This window comes from Lynx canadensis, chromosome A3 (assembly GCF_007474595.2).
Source record: "Lynx canadensis isolate LIC74 chromosome A3, mLynCan4.pri.v2, whole genome shotgun sequence".
Classification (NCBI taxonomy): domain Eukaryota; kingdom Metazoa; phylum Chordata; class Mammalia; order Carnivora; family Felidae; genus Lynx; species Lynx canadensis.
In genome coordinates, this window is record NC_044305.1 from 130,550,290 (window position 1) to 130,572,651 (window position 22,362).

The following is a 22,362-nucleotide window of genomic DNA, read 5'->3' on the forward strand; positions in this document are numbered from 1 at the left end:
TCATAAATATTAACCAGGAGCAATCTCCAAACGTTCTGCCTGCTGAGCTCCTGGCTCCTTCGCACGGTCGGTGGCGGCCGACTCCACCCCGTGTTCCACGCGCATCTCAAACAACAGGTCTAAATGCGAGCTTGTCAGCACTCAAGCGCCTTCGAACCTGCATCCTCTAAAGCCCAGTGAGTAGGTGCATCTTCTGCCAAGTCACCAAGGGCCAGAAGCTCCCCTTCCCTCACCCCTCACCCGGTTAATCGCTCGGATCGTCTGGCTCCCGTCGCCTCTCTCTGCCTAGAGGCTTCTCGGCTACAGGGTCCCTACTGTCACTGTGCCATTTCCTGCCCTTGCCGCGTCTTGTTTTGTTTTTTTTTTTTCTTTTTTAGAGAAAGAGAAAGTGGAGAAGAGGGGGTTGAGGGAGAGAGAGAGAGAGAGAGAGAGAGAGAGAGAGAATCCTAAGCAGGCTCCATGCTCCAAGCAGAGCTTCAGCTCAGGTCATGATGTCACAGCTCGTGGGTTCGAGCCCCGCGTCGGGCTCTGTGCTGACAGCTCAGAGCCCGGAGCCTGCTTCGGATTCTGGGTCTCCCTCTCTCTCTCTGCCTCTCCCCTGCTCACTCCCTCTCTCTCTCTCAAAAGTAGATACACATTTAAAAAAAATTTTTTTTTTAAAAAGAGTCAGATGTTGAATCGACTGAGCACCCAGGTGCCCCCCCCCCCCCATTTAGAATCTGCCCACTTGCCTCAGAAGCTGTAAAATCACTGGAATTTCTGGGCCCCGCTTTTGATCGATTAAAATAATCGAGGGAAGGGCACAGTCTGGGGACCCGGGTTGTTTAAAAGGCTCGCTGGGTCGTTCTAAGGCACAGCTAGGGCTGGACACCCTCGTCCAGTAGTGCGCATCTGGCCCTGTCACTCGCTTCTGTGCAGAACGGCTTTAACCCGACTCCTACCTTACTTGAAACAGGTTCCGCCCCGGGGCCCTTGCCCCATCCCCGTAGCCATTTTCTCACACCGTTTCGTCATTTCCTGGCTCCCGTCTTGAGCAGTCTCTTCCCTCCACCTCCCGATTGCCGGCAAAACTCTCCTCTTTTGCTACCAAAAGCCAGTGGCGTTACGGGCCAAGGCTGTTGGAGCAAAAGAAACAAATCATGCTCATATTTATTGTTATTTCTATCTTGGGCACCTCCCGACAGGATGGATTTTGGGAAACCCCAGGCCGGGAGGCAGGAGGCCTGGCTTCTGCCCTGGATGTATAAACAGTTTCCTGTGTGATCTTGGGTGAGTTGTCATGTCTCACTCTCTTGGCCTCTCAGTCTCTCATCTATGAAGTGAGGGAAATGAATTAGATGTTCTCTTACAGACGAGTTACAAAATCTTACGACGATCTCCTTCGTGGTGTTTCCCTCAGAGCTATTGGTGTTCCTGGAATCTCTTTCTGACCTCGAAGCCTTTATTTTGTTCTGTGATTGAGCTGCGTCCCGCTCAGATTTTATCCTAACTAGTCCCTTTGTCTGCTTGCCGTCACATTGAGTCTGGCGCAAATCAGTTTAGGTTTGATAAACGGATTAAAGACTCCATGGTGAAAGAGGGGGAGAGGAGAGGAGGGGGGAGAGGAGGGACTGAGGGACGACCTGAGCCCCAAACCTCCAGGAGGTCCCAATGTGACAAGGACAGCAGGACATTTGAGATCTGCAGTTCCCCCACGCCCTTCAAAAGTACCACCGTCTAAATTATCCCCGGTCCTAAAAATAAAGAAATAGCTATTCTGGGCTTTGCTACTCGTGGAGTACATGTTGGGACACCAGCTAGATCCTTCAGGCTTTCGGTTCTGCCTTCCTGCCCAGCCCAACCCGGGCCACTTAGCTTCCAGATTGAGCAACCTGGACTTTCCAAATGGAGTCCTGAGGCAGCAGCAAGCTTTTTTACAAAATAGTATTCCAATGAGGACTTCGGTGTCACTGGATTAGAAACAGATGGTTCACGTTGCTGCTTAAATATACATGCTTGAATCAGGAAGGAATATTGACACAGGTTCAGGCAGCCTGTCTCAATCCTTTATGGTCACAGTGCCAGTGTGCTGTGTTGAGTGAATCCAAAGACCTCAAACTATGCTCCTCGGCACTAAGTTTTCTTATCTGCGGGGATGAGATGAACCTCCAGTATCTCCATAGATTATTCTCCTCGCCTTGGCTCTCCACTTGGGATTACTTGGAAAGCTTCGAACAGCGAGCGGAGGCTTTGGCTCCTCCCCTAGAAATTCTGATGTAGTTGGTCTGAATGGCTCTCGAGCACCGTTTTGTTGAAAGCTCTCCAGGTGATTCTTAGGGCCAGCCAAGGTCCAGCATGTCTGTGATGCAGGTCTCCGAGGAGCCTGGGTCCTTCGGCAAGAACGTTTTTCTTCCAATTCTTTTGATGAATAGAAGGAAAAAAAAAAAAAAAAGTACGTTTTGTGTCTACGAGGGCGAGGATTATAGGGGTGAAAAATGATGTTTCAAGATGTCCAAAGAGAGAAAGATTGCCTGGGAAGGTAGTCAAGTTTCATCAGTTGGACCAAACATAGTCACAGAGAGGTCGTAAACGGGATTCTAGCGTCGACTGGAAAATAAATGTTATGGATTGAATTGTAAACGTCCCCTCCCCGCCCCCACACCATTCACGTGTTGAAATCCTAACACCGCGCATGTCAGTATGTGATTTTATTTGAAGACAGGTTTTTTTGGTAGATGTGATTAGGGAAGATGGGGTCATCAGGTGAGCTCTAACCCAGTATGCCCGGTGTCTTGACGAGAAAGGGGACATTGGGACAAAGAGGTAGGCATAGAGGAGAACGCTATGTAGAGATGAAGAAAGAGAATGAGGTGATGCCTCTCTAAGCCAAAGACGGCCAGCGAACGTCTAGAAACCAGGAGGAAGGCGTTCTGTTAGTCAAGATTCTGCGGCGAAACAGAACCCATGGGGCGTCTATGTGGGACGTATACATGGGACACGCATGCCTATGCACGTGTACATCCATAAAGAGGTATGGGTGTGTATAAATACATACATGTATATACGTATGGATACAGATAATATGTGTATCTAAAGGGAGATTTATGGTGAATAACTGGATCCTGCTGCCATGGGAGACTGAGAAATCCCACAGTCGGTCGTCTTGCAAGTGGTATAATTCAGTCTGAGTCTGAAGGTCTGAGACCCGAGGGAGCCAAGGATGTAAATCCCAGTCTGAGGGCAAGAAAAAAATGAAATGAGATGTCCCAGCTCAACCACGAGGCAAAAGAAAAAAAAAAAAAAAAACATTAAAAAGAGGAGCATGGATTTCTGCTTCTTCCTCCTTTGGTTCTGTTCTGGCTCATGCACAGCAGGGTTGGGAGGCCACCTGAGTCCACTGATCACATGCTAATCCCAGCCTAAACACCACCCCCCCAACACACACACACACACACACACACACACCACACACGCACACAACCGGAAGTGATGTTTAATCCCAGCACCTCATGGCCCCGTCACGTTGACCCCTGATTAATCATCCCATGCATGGACTAGATTCTTCCTCTTTGCCCCCAGAGGAGGCCAATCCCGCGGACACCTTAATCTTGGACTCCCAGCCTCCAGAACGGTGAGGCAATGTTTCTGTCGGTTAAGCCCCGCACTCTGGGGTGGTTCGTTAGAGGCAACCCCACCAACTTTAACAACACGTCTGATGGTATGCGAGACTCCCTTGGCTCAGAGGCTCCCAGAGGAGACAACAAAAATGAGAAACAAATCAGCATCCACTGAGCACCTATCATGTACCCAGCTCTGTGAGGTGCTTTGGAGACTCTATCACATCTAAATACTCATAACAGGTTTTAATGGCTGACGGGACCATCTCCAATTCCCGATGAGGAAACTTAAGTGAAGGTCACTTCACTCGAGACACCATCATAAACAAACACACACAACAAACAAACAAAAAAGGAAAAAGAATACTTTTGGGTCTGCCGAAGTGAGATCTGCAATTTCACGTATCTGGAAGTAAGTTAGTGCGTACAAAATACGCCTGGCCTTTCAAAGTTAAGCCCTCACCCCTCACCCCCTCTTAGGTCTACCCTATACACATCGATTGCATTGTTTTCCTTGTAGGAAGAGGGACAACATAAACATCTGTGAGTGCAATAATCTGAGCATCGGCCGGCGAGAAAATGAGCTCCACTTGGGATGGGGGACCGTCTGGCGATGGGGGGTTTGTCTGCTCTGCCTGCCATGACAGAATACCACGCACAGACCGGGGGGTTTAAGCTGAGCGATTTCTCTTCTCCCAGATCTGGAGGCTGGAAATCCAGCACCAGCATGTCAGCATGGTGAGTTTCTCCCGAGACCTCTCTTCTGGGCTTGTAGATGATTTCCTTCCCCTCCCCTCATATTCTTTCTTCTGCACGTGACCGCGTTGTCCCAATCTCCTCTTCTTTTAATGATGGCAGCCATGTTGGATTAGGCCCCACTCATGTAACCTCTTTGTTGTTGTTGTTGTTGTTGTTGTGACTCACCTCTCTAAGACCATGTCTCCAAATACACTCACATCCCGGGTGAGGGCCCAACAAGTTGGAGAACATGATCCCACCCATCACCAGGGAGCCAGGGAGGGAAGCATTGGCACCGGGCCTTACAGGGCAACAGGACTTTGGAGGTGCCTGTAACACCAGAGGGAGGTCCTCGCCTGAATGATCCCGGCTCCGTGTCATTGGTTTTCTCGGCGGTCTGGCAGAAACCTACCCAGAGAGTGAAGCAGAAAGAGCTTTGAAGTTTCCAGACACTGGACCCTATTTCATTTTGGCAGGGGGGAGTTGTTCTCGTCGGCCGGGCGTGGCAGCGGGTCCACTCTTGCTTCAAAGCTCCACCCCTTGATTGCAGGGCCGTCTGGGGTCACAGATGCCCACACAACATTTCCATCTCAGACAAGCCAACAGTCAAGGTAGAGCTGACAGGTTCCCCTGGAGGTGAGAATGCGAACATGATCATGTCAATGACGGTACCGGCATCACGTGATGGACGAGAACGTTTGCTTCACACGCAAAGACTAGTGCTGCGGGTGTCCCGTAAGACTGAGTCTGCCGCCTTTTCCCTCCAAGCCAGGTGGCTGGGCGCACAGCGGTGACAGAACTGTGACCGAGGGAGCAGCATCGGCAGGGTTTAGTATTAGCTAAAAGAATCCACTAGAATACGACAGTCGTTCAGTGAGCTGTGGGACAGACTGGGGAGGCCGACCTGCCTCGTGCCAGCCACCCTGCTGCCTTTGGATCCTGAGCGGATTTTGTTGAGCTTTTTTTCCAGAACCACGAAGAGTCCGGAGAGCAAAGCAAAACAGCTCCTCAGACCCTCACACCCAGTCTTGGGGAGCCAGAAACCAAAGCCTGCTAACCACAGCCGAGTGGACGGCTCATCTGTCCCTCCTGCCCCCGGCCTCGGGGCCTCTGCCTTGACAGGATGCGGTGGCTGTTGTTCGACTTTCTGGCGCAAATGCAGCCAAGCACGTGGCCCAGGACAGCGCGGCCACGCCAGGTGGAGGCGCCAGGCCGCACCGCCAGCAGCGACGCTTGGGCTGTTTGGTTGGTTACACAAGACTGACTCTCATTTCTTTTGGCCTCTTTGGCTGCCCGGTGCAGTAGGGGGGGTACAAAGAGAGCTGTCATCGGGCACATCAGCGGAAGGCGAACCAAAAATCACTGAGCAGATGTAACTATCTGCTTTGCGTGGGACAGTGGCTTGGAGGCCTTCCTTGCGTTAGAATTACGGAACACTGGGGAGAGAGAGATCATCCACCGCCTTGTATTATGGCTGGAGAACGGGACTCAGAGAAGGGGGCTCTCCCCCTCCGTCGTGCACACAGAGAACTTCAAACTGCGTTAGGTGAGAATCACCCAAGGCTCTTGGGTCCCATCCAGCGACCTTCCCAGCTCCTTCAAGGCCTCCTGGTCCCTCTGCCTGCAATGCCTTTCTCCTGGGACTGTGACGTGCCCTAAAACCTCAGTTTGGTCTTTTTTTTTCTTTCTTTCTTAAGGTTATTTATTTGTTTTGAGAGAGAGAGAGCAAGAGAGCACAAGCGGGGGAGGGGCAGAGAGAGAGAGAGGAAGACACGGCATCCGAAGCAGCTCCAGGCTCTGAGCTGTCAGCGCTGAACCCGATGCGGGGCTCGAACCCACGAACCGTGAGATCGTGACCTGAGCTGAGGTGGGACACTTCACCTACTCACCCACCCGGGTGCCCCAAACCTCAATTCAGCCTTTATCCGTGCTGGAAGACTTCCCTCATGCACAGCTATTGCGGTTGAATGATCGACCCATCCTCTGTGCTGTCAAGCACGAGTCTCGCTATCCTGCAACTGCGGCCCTGTATTCCCTCCAGGCTTCTGGAAGACAGCTCTTTGAGGGGAGGGGCCCCGGGCAGGACAGTGTGGCGCAGAACAGATGTTTGGTCATATGTGCTGAACTACATGACATAATCCTGGGGGCCCGGCATTAACTGGCCCACCTGCTGGAGAGTCGTTTAGAGTTTTGGGAATGTTGTGGCCCACTAGGGTTTGTGAGCTTATCTTCCCTCTAAAGAGAAACAAATCTTGGGGCACATGGATGGCTCAGTCGGTTAAGCGTCCGACTTCGGCTCGGGTCATGATCTTGCCATTTGTGAGTTTGAGCCCCGCATCAGGCTCTGTGCTGACAGCTCAGAGCCTGGAGCCTGCTTTAGATTCTGTCTCTCTCTCTCTCTCTCTCTCTCTGCCCCTCCCCTGCTCACGCTCTCTCCCTCTCTCTCAAAAATAAATGAAAAAACATTAAAAAAATTAAAGAGAAATAAATCCTTCTTTAAATCCGAAGATAAATTAATCCAAAGTCTCAGGAATGGGCTTCACCTCAGAATCAGGCGGCCATTTTCTGAGGAACGTTGGTACATTGGGTAGGGTAGAGGATACACAACAACAGCATGGAGTGTCCCAAGCAGGCTCCTCTAGAAGCCCTCAAAGGTCCCTCAGATCTCCAGTGGTTTTTGTTGTGGTTGTTGTCTTTAAGGTATTAATGTCCCTTTCTGAAATGAAAATGTTCTCTGAGTTGAGAAATCCAAGGAGTTCGTGTCCTGGGTCGAATTAGTACCGTCACTGATGGGGTATGAGGCTGGCGTGGGGGGGGGGGTACACCGAGTGGTGAGGAGAAAAGGCCACTGAAATTGAGAGAGATAAAAGGGAGGTTGACACCATGTAATTCATCTGTCGTTGTTTTATTTTTATTTTTAGTGTTTTGTTGCGTTAACGCATCCTTCACATTTGTGCCCTGGCTAGTGATTTCCGTGGAGGATAAGAGAATTTTCTAAATCAGCGATTTGCAAACTTGCCTGCCGGTTAGATTCATTTGTAGAGATTTCAGAAAAAATACTTAGGCCTCGACCCTGAAATAGGCACGTTGGGGTGAACCCAGGCATCAGTATTGGCTAACATTTCTCTAGACCGATCTCAGGCGCAGGCCAAGAGGAGCACCATTGATGGGAAGCTCAGTTTCGTGATGATGGGGGACGCATCCACCTCTCTGGAGGAACTGAGGATCATTTGTTTTCACTGTGGTCAGAACACTTAGCATGAGATTCCTCTTACATCTTTAAGGGCACAATACAGTACCGTTGACTGCAAACACAACATCGTACAGCAGATCTTGGCTTTTACTCCTTCTTGCACAACGGACAGTTTATGCTCTTTGAACTGTTCATTCCCCCCACCCAGCAGCTGGCAACCACCTTGCTAGTCTCTGCTCCAGTAATGTTTGACTGTATTCGATAGCTCGTAGAGTGGAATCGCACAGTATTTGTCCTTTGGGGACGGATTATCTAGCATTATGTCCTCCAGGTTGACCCACGTCGTTACATAGGCAGAACTTCCTTCTTTTTGAAGGATGAATAATATTCCGTTGTGTGCCTATATCACATTTTTTTTTTTTATCCACTCGCTCACCAAGTTGTTCCCATCTCATGGCAGTTGTGAGTAGTGCCGCAGAGAACATGAGAGGACAGGTATCTTTTTGAGGCCCCGATTTCAATTCCTTTGGATACATACCCAGAAGAGGAATTGTTGGATCATATAGTAGTAGTTCTATTTTTAAGAACCTCTATGTTGTCTTCTATTGAGTTCGTACCGTCTTATGTTCCCACCGACAGTGAACAATTCCTCTACGTTCTTGTCAACTCTGTTATTGTCGCTTTAATAATAGCTGTCCTAACAAGTGTGAGCCTCACTGTGGTTTTGATTTGCATTTCCCTGATGATTGGTGACACTGGGCATCTTTTCAGACATCTTCTTGTAGCCTTTATGTGTCTTCTGAAATTGGACCCTTATCTTCCACCACCCGTGAAAATCAACTCAAAATGTATTAGAGATTTAAAAATCAGAGACACCTGGGTGGCTCAGTCTGTTAAGCCTCTAACTCTGGCTCAGGTTATGATCTCGTGGTTCATGGGTTCAAGCCCCGTGTTGGGCTCTGTGCTGTCAGTTCAGTGCCTGGAGCCTGCTTCGGATTCTGTGTCTCCCTCTCTCTCTCTCTGCCCCTCCCCTCCCCTCCCCATGCTCTGTCTCTCTTTCTCTCTCAAGAATAAAAAAAAAAAAAAAACATTAAAAAAATTGTTTTTAAACAGAAAGATTTAAAACATAAAACCCGAAACGGTAATGCTCCTAGAATGAAATGGAGAACAGCTTCGTGACATTGGTCTAAGTATCACAGAACCAAAAGCACAAGCAACAGAAGAAAAAGAGGTAAGTGGGACTCCATGAGACTAAAGCCCTCTTCACAGTAAAGAGAAACAATCAAGTACGTGAACAAGCAACCTACAGAATGGAAGAATATATTTGCAAATCACATATTAAATAAAGAGTGAAAATCCAAAGCGTATCAAGAATTTCTGCAACTCTGTAGCAATAATAATAATAATAATAATTACTTGATTTGAAAATGGACAAAGGATTGAGTAAACATTTCTCAAAAGAAGGATCGCTGAAACTTACCTTCAAAACATTGAATTGGCCTCTACATCTGTTCACCCATTGTGAGTACCTTGTTGAGAGGAGTTGGGTTGACAGAGCCTTTGGAATCTGTCCACCTCTGCGTGTCCACATCCTATCTGCCACAGTGCTCCTGGGCATCCACGTTCCTCTCGCTCATACTTGTTTGCCATGAAAATAGTGGACCCATCCATGGTACCAGCCCTGGGCCATCCATGTCTGTATTTGAGCATAAGAACCAAAAACAGGGAGCTTGGGATGGTTATAGCCTCCCCTCAGTTCAAATCCTCTTACGTGTAGCATAAATAAGGCCATCAAGGGTAGGGACGATTCACTCGTCTTGGGGAGAGTGTACGAATGAGTCAAGAGAGCAGAGATTTTGGAACCAAATGTACCTGGCTTTTTCAAGTCACGGCACTAGCATTTCCTCCTCATGTACCTTGTCGATACCATTTAGAAATCTGAGCTTCAGTTTTCTTTTCTATAGAACGAGGGCAATAGCACCTGTCTCAAATGGCGGCGGGAAGAATTTCAATGAAATAGCACTTGCCATTTAGTAAGCCCTCTACAGAAGTTGGGTACTTTCCCTCACCTCTTTGCCTTGTCCACTGTGCCCACCAGAACATTCAGGAACATTATGGATGATGAAACAATGGGCTGCTTCAAGAATTGGTGAAATACGTGCGTTGATTCCAAGTGTGCCATGATCTACAAAACATGAACTCCTTAGCCTTCCTTGTTGAATAATCAATGGATTTTAAAAGTCGTATGTCATGGAGCTTCAGTTAATCATTTATTGGGCGCATTCCTGTAAAATGGGGAATCATGTTAACGTGAACGCACAGCATGAAAACACCAGTTACCCTGATAACCAGACCCAGCGTCACTTGCTGAACAAACACGAAAAAGGAGTCTGCCTATCAATCCAGCATTTGTTAGACCCAGTCCTGTCAGGAAATGCCCGTCCGCAGAGTGGGCCCTGCCTTTTCCTCCCCTGAGGCCCTTCGCAGCAGACTGCAAGTCTGGGGGTTAGTTAGAACAACCCCCTTTATGGGACACCTCCCCAGTACCAGGCCCTGCACACGTCTTCACTCACCTGATATTAATCCTCCCCAGCTCCGCTCACCCTTTCCCAACAACGAAGAAACTGAGACTCAGAGGTTAGGTGACGCCCCCAACCACTTACTAAGTGTCAGAGCAGTTCTTAAACCCTTGTGTACCAGACGCCATCTTGTCTCCTCCGATGGCAGAGCTTCTGCCTGCTGTGCGTTGAGGATTGTGCACGTCGGGGCATGGGAGCGAGCCCCCACCCTCCTTCCGCCGGACTCCTGGGACAGCATTGCTTGCTCCGTCTTTGTATCGCCATGTAGGTGTCAAACCAGAGTCTGGGAACTCCTGTGTCCGTGACATGAACAGCTGAAGGACAATGAAGGTCATGGGCACAGCTAAGGCTGTGTAGCCATCATGATATAAGCGACCGACAAGGATGACTTTTCTTCCACAGGTACCTCTATTGGAGCAGCGGTCACCCTGTCTTCTCTACTGTCTGTCCATCCTGGGGAAGTTCCTCAACCAGAACTTCCGGTTCATTAAATGACCTTTTACAAAAGCTAGTTTAATGACTAGGTAAATGACCTTTCACAAAATGTGTGGGACTTAGAAGACTCCGTGCCATGCCGGCGAGCTAGAAATAAACTGCAAATACAGTAAAACCTTGGATTGCGAGTAACTTGCTCTGCAAGCGATCTACAAGACAAGCAAGCATTTCTAGTAGATTTTAACTTGTCAAACAAGCGATGTCTTGCAACGTGAGTGGTACGTGATGTCGAACGTCACATGGTCACAACTGAGCCAATGGTTCCTCTCTTTCTCTCTCTTTCTCTCTTGCTTCTGGATTGTGGGGGATCATCAATGCAATGTCACATTTCTGCAAAATCCTCAAAAGGACGCAGACGCTAGTGTCATTGGATAGTTTCCTTGTTAAAGCTGCATGAAAAGAAATGATTCCACTGAGCCAACAGATAGCAGTGATTCCATTAGTGATAGTGAAAGTCATCCTACACAATAACCCTCATCTCTCTCGTCTCCCTCACACCAGCCACAAAGGTTACAAAGGGGAGTGCAGGTTAATTTATTTGTCTTCATGTTTTGTATTTTCTTTATTATTTTGTGTTCTGTTATGGTATTGTAATCATTTTTATATGAATGTTTTTGGGTTGGAGAGCGAATCATCTGAGTTTCCGTTATTTCTTATGGGGAAATTCGCTTTGAGGTAAAAGGGCATCCTTAGAGCGGCCTCATGCAGGGTTTAATGATCTTTTGTCACCCTCTTGAAATTCTCAGCAGTTTTTGAAGAAGGGCTGCACATTTGCCCTGGGCCTTGCAAAGCCCGTACTTGGCCCCGTGTCTTTTTCTTCAAAAAGACTCATGATACCAGAGGGTTTTTTTCAGCATTACATTATTTAGACAAAACATGTTGATGAACTAAGTGTGACTGAATCAGAAACACGTGTGAAAATGGACTCTGCTTCAGCTGAAAAAAAAAAATGAGAAGAAAGAGGGATCTGTGTAAATACGTTTGAAGTTCCGCTAACCAACAAATCCTTGAAAAAACTCAACTTTGCTACAAAGAGGCTGTCTTGTTCCTCCTGCGTGTCTCTGGTCTCACATTCTGAATGTTTGCCCAATTATTTCACCTATGGAGTGAGCGTGTTTCCTGGACCTCAGCTGGAGGTGTTTGCTTCAAAATAAACCGGGGCCTTCAACCTGTAGCTTTGTAAATATGTGAGTCTGGGGAGCATTACGAGCCAGTGCAGGTATTCTGTCCGGGACTGAGGGCTTGACCAGCCTGGCAGAGGCAACTGGAGGGCCCCTCCCTACAGAGGAAGTTTCTGGGAGTCTGGGCTCTGGATTTCTGGGTTTTATAGAGAATAGAAATCTGCCTTGGTTTGATGTTTGTGCACCATTTTGTTCCAAGGTCTTGAAAACAACTGGTGAGTTGATTGGAGTCTGAGGTCCTGCTCTCAGACGAGTCAGGAACAGCTGGACTGATGGCCAAAGAGAGGCTGGCAAGTGTCCAGCGAGGGGCTCGTCCAACCCGTGGGGAGATGGCGGCTGAAAATTCCCAACTTTGGAATCCTTCCTACCATGAACCTCTGGCACGACGTTTGGCATCAGATTTTGATTTCTTCTTTTTATTAGGTCTGTCTGTAGCCCTGCCATTTGGGCGATCTGCAAGTCAAATTCCTGATGGTGAGGGGCTGTGCCTCTTCAAGAAAAGAGAAAGAAATTCCTATTATTGAGAGCTTAACTTATACTCTGGCACTTCACTTGTCTGTTAGCATTTATATCTTCAGAAATCCCATGAGAGAAGCTTATTATTATCATTTATAAATAACTTACTGAAGCTCTAGAGATGTTAATACTACTGTTTGTATATTATGGATCAAGGATTTGAAGACTGTATTAGCTTGACTCTGAATACCTTGCTCTTTTTCTTTTTTCTTTTTTTTTTTAAGTTTATTCATTTGAGAGAGAGAGAGAGAGAGAGGAGAGAGAGAGAGAGAGAGAATGAGCAGGGGAGTCGCAGAGAGAAAGGGAGGGAGAGAATCCCAATAGGCTCCACACTGTTTAGTGCAGAGTCAGATGGGGGCTCCAACCGTGAGATCGTGACCTGAGCCAAAGTCAAGAGCCGGATGCTTAACCAACTGAGCCACCCAAGCACCCCCTTTCCTCTGTTTCTTATACCACACACATCAGCCCTAGAGCCATGGAAGAAAGCTCTGTTTCAGGTGACCCTGCAGGAAGTGATTTCTTAAGGTGCTCTTCTTGCTCGGGGGCTGAGAGCCAGGACCTTTGTCATCCACTGGCCGCCCCACTGACCATTTGGAATTAGAGGAACCCATTTCAGGGCAGAAGTGCTCAGAAAGGAAGTAAATGGCACGCGATTGCAAGGTTATTGTTGGTGATGTCATTTGTTTTTGCAGAGAGCTGGATCGGTTTATTCTGGAGGTGATAATTGGGAAGGGCTGTCCCCGGGCCTCCAGGCGCCATAGGCAGCCAGGCTGAGCTCCTTAAATTGAGAATTTCACAAACAAAGCAGAATGAGAGACGTTTCACCTCCGAGCAGGCCGAAGGAGGTGACAGCGTTCATGAACGCGGAAGAGGAAGGCTCTGTTTCTTAACGAAACTCGTTTTCTTCTCCGGCGTCTCTGGAAGATGCGGGGAGCTGTGGCTTCTGCGGAGTGAACGGTCCCCAGCTCCCTCCCTCCCCTTCCTCGGCCGGCTGACTCCCAGCCTTGGGATCTGGGGTGCAGGAAGATCAGGTTCACGTCCTAATCCCTGGGAAACTTTACCTCAGCTCACCAGGTTCGTTCCAACCGGGAGGTGAGAGGAAACGAAGAGTTAGCTGAGCCAAGAGAGGCAATCACGCCGACACAGACCAGGACCAAGTTAGGTCACCCTGGGCTTTCTGCACCATTGCCGCCATTAACACCTGGAAAGCCTTTGATTCTCACATTAGCAAAACATGCCATAAAGCAAGGGCTCCCCCTTCTCCCACAGCCCCCCGGCCCCACGGGGAGAGGGAGGGGGCGGCCACAAAGGCGCCATTCAACAAGGGCCAGGCTTTCTGGTCGGGCCTCTGAGGGGAGACTTGAACCGAGTCTTCTGGAACGTGCAGGCTGTTCCCTGCACTGGACCCGGAGACTGCTGGCGACAGGTTCTTGAGATGGCCAACCAAGGGGGGGGGTGGGGCTGCGGGGGTCGAATCCCCTGGACTCATAGCAAAGGAAACGGAGCCCTCAGGTGAGGCTCTTGGGAATTTTTACATCCACCGTGTGTCAGACCCCAGGCAAGATGGTGAGGATTGACGATCCCTAAGTTCAGCTTGTTCAGGGGACTACTAGCCACGTACAAGGGACCAGTCCTCACAGTAGAGGACTGAATACGAACTAGCTGTGTGTGGAAGGAGAGCCCTATATTCCCAATTGGAAAGTCCAAATCAGGGCTGCACGCCTGTGTGCGGGCACCCAAGCCCTCATACCCAGGCGCACAACCTGGGTACGAGCCGCTAAGTTGGCCGCGTACTTCATGAAATACTTACATTTCAGACCGGCTCTACGGTTGCACTTGGGTCACTTATACGCTGTGCTAAATCATTCTGCTCTCCTCTCATGATGCAAGTTGCTTCATAGTCTTTCCGGGGTTGCTCAGGGCCAGTTACCCCCTCATCGGTAGCCCACGGGCAGCTACCCCGCGACATCTTCAATCCCGTCTGCGGGAGAGACAGCTCTTCTGGAAACCTTACACGATCTCGTCCCTGGAAACTCTCACGCCACAGTTTCCGTTCACTCGTCACGACCCGCCCAGCATAGATTTCTTGATTTTATTTTATTTATTTTTTAAAGCCATTTTAAAGCCTCGTTTGTGACAACACGGCAGGAAGAGACTTCAGAGGTCACAGCTTATCTCCAGCCTGAAGGAATTATGCCTCAGTTACATTTCTTTGCCTCCTTTGTTCAGAATTCCATGAGGTGACCTCTATGGGGATCCAACACCAACATTTATGGAGATGGCTTTGTGCTCCCGTCCCTTCTCCGAATACCACTTTGACGTGAAAAACAAAATATGCGGAGACTCCCCTGTGATGGATTGTATGGAATTGGATATAATACAACTCCCTCTTTTCCAAAGAGTGTTCTGGAAGCCACCTTGCCTTTTAGGTTGGCCTTTGTGGTAAATGAGTATAAATTAAAAGGTGACAGGAAGGAAAGGGTGATTGGCCTTCTTCTAGGGGAGAGAGTAGATCTAGAGTTAAGAAACCTTCCAAGGAAGAAGTCATGCCTGAGGGAGATTTGGAAGGACTGGAGGTGGGGACGCCGAGGAAATTCAGCAGGGAGAATCACTCACACAAGTATAGAAGCCTCGTGGCACTATGGGGGAACGTTAAGAACCATGAAAAAAATCTGAGGCTGTATCCTTTTTTGCAAAGCATACAAGTGAGCTGGCCCGTTTTGTGAATGCTGGCAGAAGAAATGTGACTCCCGGGGTCAGAGATGAGGGGCTTCATTGCTTGCAACACACAGGAAAGTGCAAGGGTTTGCTCTCTCCTCTAGTTCTCATGGGGGCCACGCAGGCAGCCCCGGGGGCTACGGCACACGCAGTAGGTTTGCATCACGGATGCGGAACCCCAAGCTCAAGAAAAGAGCATGTTCTCTGTTCGGCCGCAAGCAAATTTTGCAACTTGGGCCTGGGAGGGAGATGTTATCTTTATTTTACTCAATAGTAAGCCAACCTGTTCTCTGCTGTGCAGCGTGATACCATCTCCAAGGCCGTCGAAAAGTTCGATCGGAACAAAACTGAGTGCTTCTGCGTGCAACACATGCGAAATGTGAGAACCCAATGGGGAAGTGTCTCCCAACCGGAAAAACAAATAGACTTGCAGTGATTTGCCTGAGGTCACAAAGCCATTCAGATCTGCTCCCATCCCTGAAATGGGCACCCACACTGCACTCCCCACGTCCACTGCTTCTGTGAGATCAGTGGCTTCCCCTAGACAGCATAGAAGCCTACAGGGCCACATGATGAGAGAAGAGCCCATGTGGTAGGCAGAATTCTAAGATGACCCCCAACGACCATTCCCTATGTAACGTCCACCCCTTGAGTGCAGAAAGGGCCTGTGCATGTGAAGGTGTCGCTGCCTGTATTAGGTTACATTATATGGTGACTGATGAAAAGTTTGAAGATGTAATTAAGGCCCCATTGTCTCTGAGGTAATCTAAAGAGGGATTATCCTGGGTGGGCCTGGCCTAATCAGGTGAGCCTTTACAAACCATTTAGAGGCGACTGCAAGCCCTCTGTTGTGGGTCTTGAAGAAGCAAACTGCCTTATGGTGGAAAGAGCCATGTAGCAGGAAATGGTGAGTGGCCTCTAGGAGCTGGATGCCTCAGTCCCTCAACCACAGGAACTGAATTCAGTCAACAACTAGTGACCTTGGAAGAGGATGTCAAGCTTCAGAAGGGAGCCCAGCTCTGGTAGACACCTTGACTGCCTGAGCAAAAAATCTGGTTAGGCTGTAGCTGGACTTCTGACCACAGAAACCATGAGGTAAGAAGTCTACACTGTCGGGGCACCCGGGTGGCTCAGCCATTTAAGTGACTCGATCTCGGCTCAGGTCATGAGCTCATGGCTCATGGGTTCAACCCCAAATCGGGCTCTGTGGTGACAGTGCAGAACCTGCTTTGGAACCTCTCTCTCCTTCTTTCTCTGCCCCTCCCTCGCTTGCCCTCTCTTTCCTCTCAAAATAAATAAACGTTAGAGAAGAAAAAAAAAGACTACATTATCTTAAGCCACTAAATTTGTGGCAATGGTTACACAGCAGTTAAAACAGCAGTTAAAACATGACTTCTGTTGCCATGTGCTCTCATTTATGCTTCCAGAAGAGCAGAATGAAGACACATACGTGTCCTGAGCCCTACAGACATAGAGGAAGCTAACTGGGCACTGTGAGAATTAAAATGTCATGCTCTCTGCCGTCCCTGCCCTTCCTCCTCCTTTGGCCATTTTGGGAGAAGGGAACGTATTTGTGAAAAATGACCTCTAAACCGGTTTATTCATTTATCTGTGGTTCGTTCAATAGACATGAACTGAACACTAAATATGTGCCCGGCAATGTGCTCATCCTTCTGGAAAACTCCTGACTCCATTCTCAGCATAATTCCTGCTTCTGTTTTCTCCTCTCCACCAGCAGAGCTAATTAGATTTCCCTACAAGCTTCAGCAGTTGTCGTACATGGCCGTTCAGATCATCACCTAAGGAGCCTGAAACAATACTCACACCCATTCCCCTAATTGACTCAGGGTACTCAGTGGCAGATCCCAGGCAGCAGACTATTTTTTAAAGCCTCCTATGTGACATTGGTGTGGGGCTACAGCCGAGAATCATTGATCTAAGTTATAGCCAGGAAAGAGTTAAGAGTTTACTGAACCAAGGCTGGTGGTTCAGTAAACCAGACTATTCTGTAGCCTTCCCCTCGCAAGGAGAGAACGATCCCGATTTCAATCGATCCGGTCAAAAATCTTGCGCAATTTTTCTTAGACCCTTCTCTGTCGTGAGCCACACGTCCCATTTGTTCGCGAAACCACTATGCTACAGCTTCCACATGTATTTCAGAAATCACCCCAACCCCATCGACCCTGCCCGAGCGGATTATTGCAACATGGCAAGACCGGTCTCTCTGCCCATGTTCTTTCATCCGACGGGTGATTCTCAGCAGAGTAGCTGCCACCCCCCACCCGCTGCTCAGCAGTCTTCTACCTCACTTAGGGTCATTTCGGTTCCTGAAAAAGTTCTCCGCGCATCGGTTCCTGTTACTCGGCTGGTCCTGTCTCCTGCCACTCTTTTCCAGAAGTCCTGGCTTCCTTACTTTCAAACACACCAGGAGGTTCATGCTGTAGAGCCCTTGCTGTTGCCTCTGCTTGGAATCTTCCCCTTAGGATATTCACATCAATCACTCGGTCACCAATTATGGGCTATCACTCAGATGTCATCTCTCAAGGTTCTCTCTGGCCATCAAATTTAAAATGGCAACTTCTGCTATCAATGAGGTCCCTCTCTCTCTGCCTCCCCCACTTTGTATTTCTACCCAGTACTTAATCATCCTCCGATGTACTGTATTTATTGGGCTGCTGATTTTGTTACTTCTTTCCCTCATTAAACTACACATGATATGAGGGTAAGGTTTATTTATTTACTTTCTTCTCATTGTTCACTGCTCTGCTGGCTCTGGAAATACGCTTGACACATAATAAATTCTCAATAAACATTTGTTGCCATCCTGCCTCCGTGTTCTCTTTAAATTCACTGAGTGTCCAAACTGTAGCTTAATCTGATGAGCAAGTCACTGTTTCTGTTTTTTATTTTTTCTTCTTACTTTTTTGTTGTTGTTGTTGTCCAAGATTTCCACCACCTTGATGCTATTGTGACCAACCTGGTCAGAAAGAAAAGTGATCTTTGAGATGGAATAGACTTCAAAGCTGTATTCTTTGATCAGGAATTTAATTTCCCTAGGCTTACATTTTGTTGCACGGAAAATAAGAACAGAATACTTCAAAAAGTAGGGCAATACTTCAGTCATTCCTTGCCACATTGCAGTTTGTAGCTGCAAAGGGTGGCTCAGTCGTTAAGCGCCCGGCTTCAGCTCAGGTCATGATCTCGCGGTTCGTGAGTTCATGCCCTGCGTCAGGCTCTGTGCTGATGGCTCAGAGCCCGGAGCCTGCTTCGGATTCTGTGTCTCCCTCTCTCTCTGCTCCTCCCCCGCTCACACTCTCTCTCTAAAAAATAAATAAACATGGGGCGCCTGGGTGGCGCAGTCGGTTAAGCGTCCGACTTCAGCCAGGTCACGATCTCGCAGTCGGGGAGTTCGAGCCCCGCGTCAGGCTCTGGGCTGATGGCTCAGAGCCTGGAGCCTGTTTCCGATTCTGTGTCTCCCTCTCTCTCTGCCCCTCACCCGTTCATGCTCTGTCTCTCTCTGTCCCAAAAATAAATAAATGTTGAAAAATAAAATAAAAAAAAATAAAAAATAAAAAATAAATAAACATTAAATAAATAAATAAATAAATAATAAATAAATAGATAAAATAAAATAAAATAAACATTAAAAAATTAAAAAAAAAACACCTTGGAATAAACCTACAGTGTCCATATGTCGGACATGGGAGTATGTTTAAGAACACCATGATACCTCTGTGTGACAGAGTCCTTTGCAGCTTTAAAAAATGTAAGACAAATATCTCTATGAACTGATAGTATTGAGTGATTTCTGGGATATATTATTAAATGGAAAAGAAGTATGCAAAATTATGTTATCGGCTGTGTAAGCAAAAAGAGGAAATAAGAAAATACATAGAGACGTGTTCATTTTTTGCCAAACACACTCATACGTATGCACACAATAAATCAGAAATTAATGACATTATTTGTCTTCTCGGGGGAAACGGAAAAAGAGTGGAAAGGATGGGGAGATGAGACTAGATACAGAAGACAAGAGAAAGATGACACCTTCTGAGTATACTGTTTGTTAGATTCTGACGTTTAGAATTATGATAATATTTCACACACTCAAAAATTAAATTAACCACAATAACAGGGAAAAAAAAACAAATGGAATGCAAACAGAGACAAATGACCCTAATATGCCAAGTGAATAGCCTAAGCACCCTAAAGCAGAGGGGAGCAAAGAAACTCATTGCTTTTGAACATGGTATTTTGAGTATATTATAGCAGGCTAAGTCAGTAGGTCTATTTTTCAGTAATGGTGTTTTAGCAAGTGAAGTACGATATTATGTGTATGATCGTATTAAGCCAATAAATAAATATATGGGGGATAAGGGAACAGATTCTTATTGTCAGAGAAGGTAGTTAACATATAGAAATGGAGAAGACTAGAATGAACTCTATAGCGTTGGTTTTGACTTGGAGGTAACAGTTTGAATTCTTGTTTTTTAAAATAGGTGATAAGTAGGTAGGTAGATAGATAGATAATAGTTACAAATAGATTTTAAAAATGACGTAGATTGTGCACATGAGTATGTGTCTAGTTCTGTTTGCAGGAGGGGACCTAGAGTTGACAACGGTATTGAATCCCAATAGCAACGCACACACTTAGCACTGAAATATTGGTTTCTAAATAACCACTCTCCACTAAAAGAAATGAGGACTCCGTGGAGAAATAGTTGATTTAAGGGCTGGGTCAGCGTAAGTCCAAGATGAGCCTGGAATTTTTTGCTACACTGGAAGCGAGGGATTTAAAAAAATGATGGGGACATATTAAAAGGACACAGGACACACGTAAATAATGGTAATAATGGGTAATAATTCACAGTATAAACTAAGGATTTCTGAGTATATACTAATATAAAAGTAAACCAGTAAATACGTAAAGGGGGGGGGGAGAAGGGGAAGCTTTTTCATACTACTGACAATTTGGACCAGATAATGTTATGTTATCAGCAACTGGCTTGTGCATTGGCGGACTTTGGGAAGAATCTCTACCGGTACCTTCCAGATGCCAGCGACACCACGGAAGTTACGACAATCAGATACGACCCCGGAGTTTGCCAGCTGTCTCCCGGGGGATAAAATCACCTCACGTTGGGAACCAGTGCTCTAAAAACGTACATTATTAACAGCCTTCTTCAACAGTGTTTTTGAAGAGCAAAATACAGGAAGTACTCATTCGGATGATGGCCTATTATTAAATTATGATGAACTTATACAGCAGACTACCACAGAATATTTCTCTAACTGCCAAATTCCTGAACAATATAGGAACTCACACTACTTCCTATGTCATTTGGGAAATTTAACATTTTTACTTGTTTGTATATTTGTCAATTTCAGGGTCTTTTTAAAAAAATCCATGATCAGAGACCGGTATGATTATAACTTGCCACTATGTGTCTTAATCATAGAATTTTTTTCTTTCATCATTATTGTTACTTGCATTCAATTTAACTTCTGTTTCGACAACACTTATGTATCTGTGCCTTCCTATATTTAATAGATATGAGGCGTGGTCATTAATTCCTTTGTTTTCTGACTTCTGCATTTTTGAGAGTTTACTTTTGATTCAATGTCTTGGTCAAGACCTTGATTCAAGGTCTTCTGGAGGTGAATGCGAGTGGGTCTTAAGCATCTGAGAAAGTCTTTTCTTTGCCTTCACAAGTGATTGTTTGGCAGGTTACAAATTCGGTAGACAATCTCTTATCTTTTGAAGTCAGTGACATAACAAAGAACTCTGAGGTTAGTCTGATTGTGTTCCTTTACAAGTAGCCTTGCTCCCAATCTTCTCTTACTTAAACGCCCAAGGATATTTTTTCTTCTTTTTTTTTCCTTTTAGTTTTAAACTCACACAAGATAATAGTTTTCTTTTCATTCACGTTTTTTGGAACGTGGTATACTTTTGTTCCGTGCTCACAGTACATTTATTTATTTGTATTTGACTAAGGCAAATCTGTTACTCGTAAATGACCACTTCTGTACCACCAGCACACGAGAGGATTTTCAAAAGTGTTCCAATGTGTGCCTTCCACCTGTAATACCTATTCTTCTCTCTCCTGTAATTTTAATGATTTTTCCTTGTCCCCTAGAGAAGCAGGTCTCTCGTTAGTAGGCTTCTACACCAGAAGTTAGCAAATTTTCTCTGTAAAGGACCCGATAGTCAATATTTCCGGCTTTGCAGGCTATAGGATCTCTGCACAAGTTTTCTGCTTCTGTATCAAGAAAGCAGCCACGGACCATTATGTAAATGATGGGGGAGGGGCGCCAGTGTGCCAATAAAACTTTATGCAGGACATCAAAATTAACACTTCAAATGTTTTTATGTGTCACAAAATTTTATTCCTCTTGGATTTTTCTTTCTTAGCCATTTAAAAGTGTAAAAATCATTCTTAGCTCAAGGACAATACAAAACCAGGGATGGGCCAGATTTAGCCCATTATTTGCTGACTCCTGTATTAGATCATTGGTTCTACAAGTATTGGTTCTACTTTTAACTACCTCCAATATAGATTTTAATTTTTGCTGTTGCATTTTTGGTTTAACTCTATTTCTCTCTCCTGATTCTCCCAGTCCCTTTAAAACTTTATCTGTCACCGGAACAACCCACATTCCATCCACTTCACACACTAATATTTTCTTTTATGCCCAGAACACAAAGCAGACACTTCCTGATTTTTTTTCCCGCCATTTGTATTGAATTATTTTCATAAATGTGTTTTTGCTCTGGATCTTTATGGGTGTGTCTTACCTTTTTACACGTTAGAATCTTTTCGTAGCGCGCATGATGTTTTCCGTTGCTGTCTTTAGTTCTTCCTATATGAGGTGAGATCTGTATGTGTCTGCAGTTTGCCAACAGGCATGAGTGTATATTGGCTTTGATCATTTTATTGTCCACCTGGGTGCTGCCTTGATATTCCCTGCACATCTTAAACTGTGTCGTAAGCACTGTTTCTGGCCACATGTTAAGTATCTGGTAGGCCTTTATCTTGTGTTGTTTTGCTGTAAGGTGAGATGCTTTCCCCTGATCCCTTCAATATGGCCTTCTGACTACCCTCCCATCCTACCTTTGGTGTGTTTGAAAAACTCTGCATTTTTTGGCTGGTTTTGTAAGCATAAAAACACGCTACTCATAGTACGGTGCTTCTAAATCTCTGCTAACCCTCATGGATTTGTTGCTGACAGTGTCCTACCATTGATGTCCTTTCCAAAGCTGGACTTACTGAGATCAGAGGTGCTGGGTATACGTGGGAAGTGGGTGAGAGGGAAGGAAACAGACTTAGTCTCACCTGGTGGAGGAG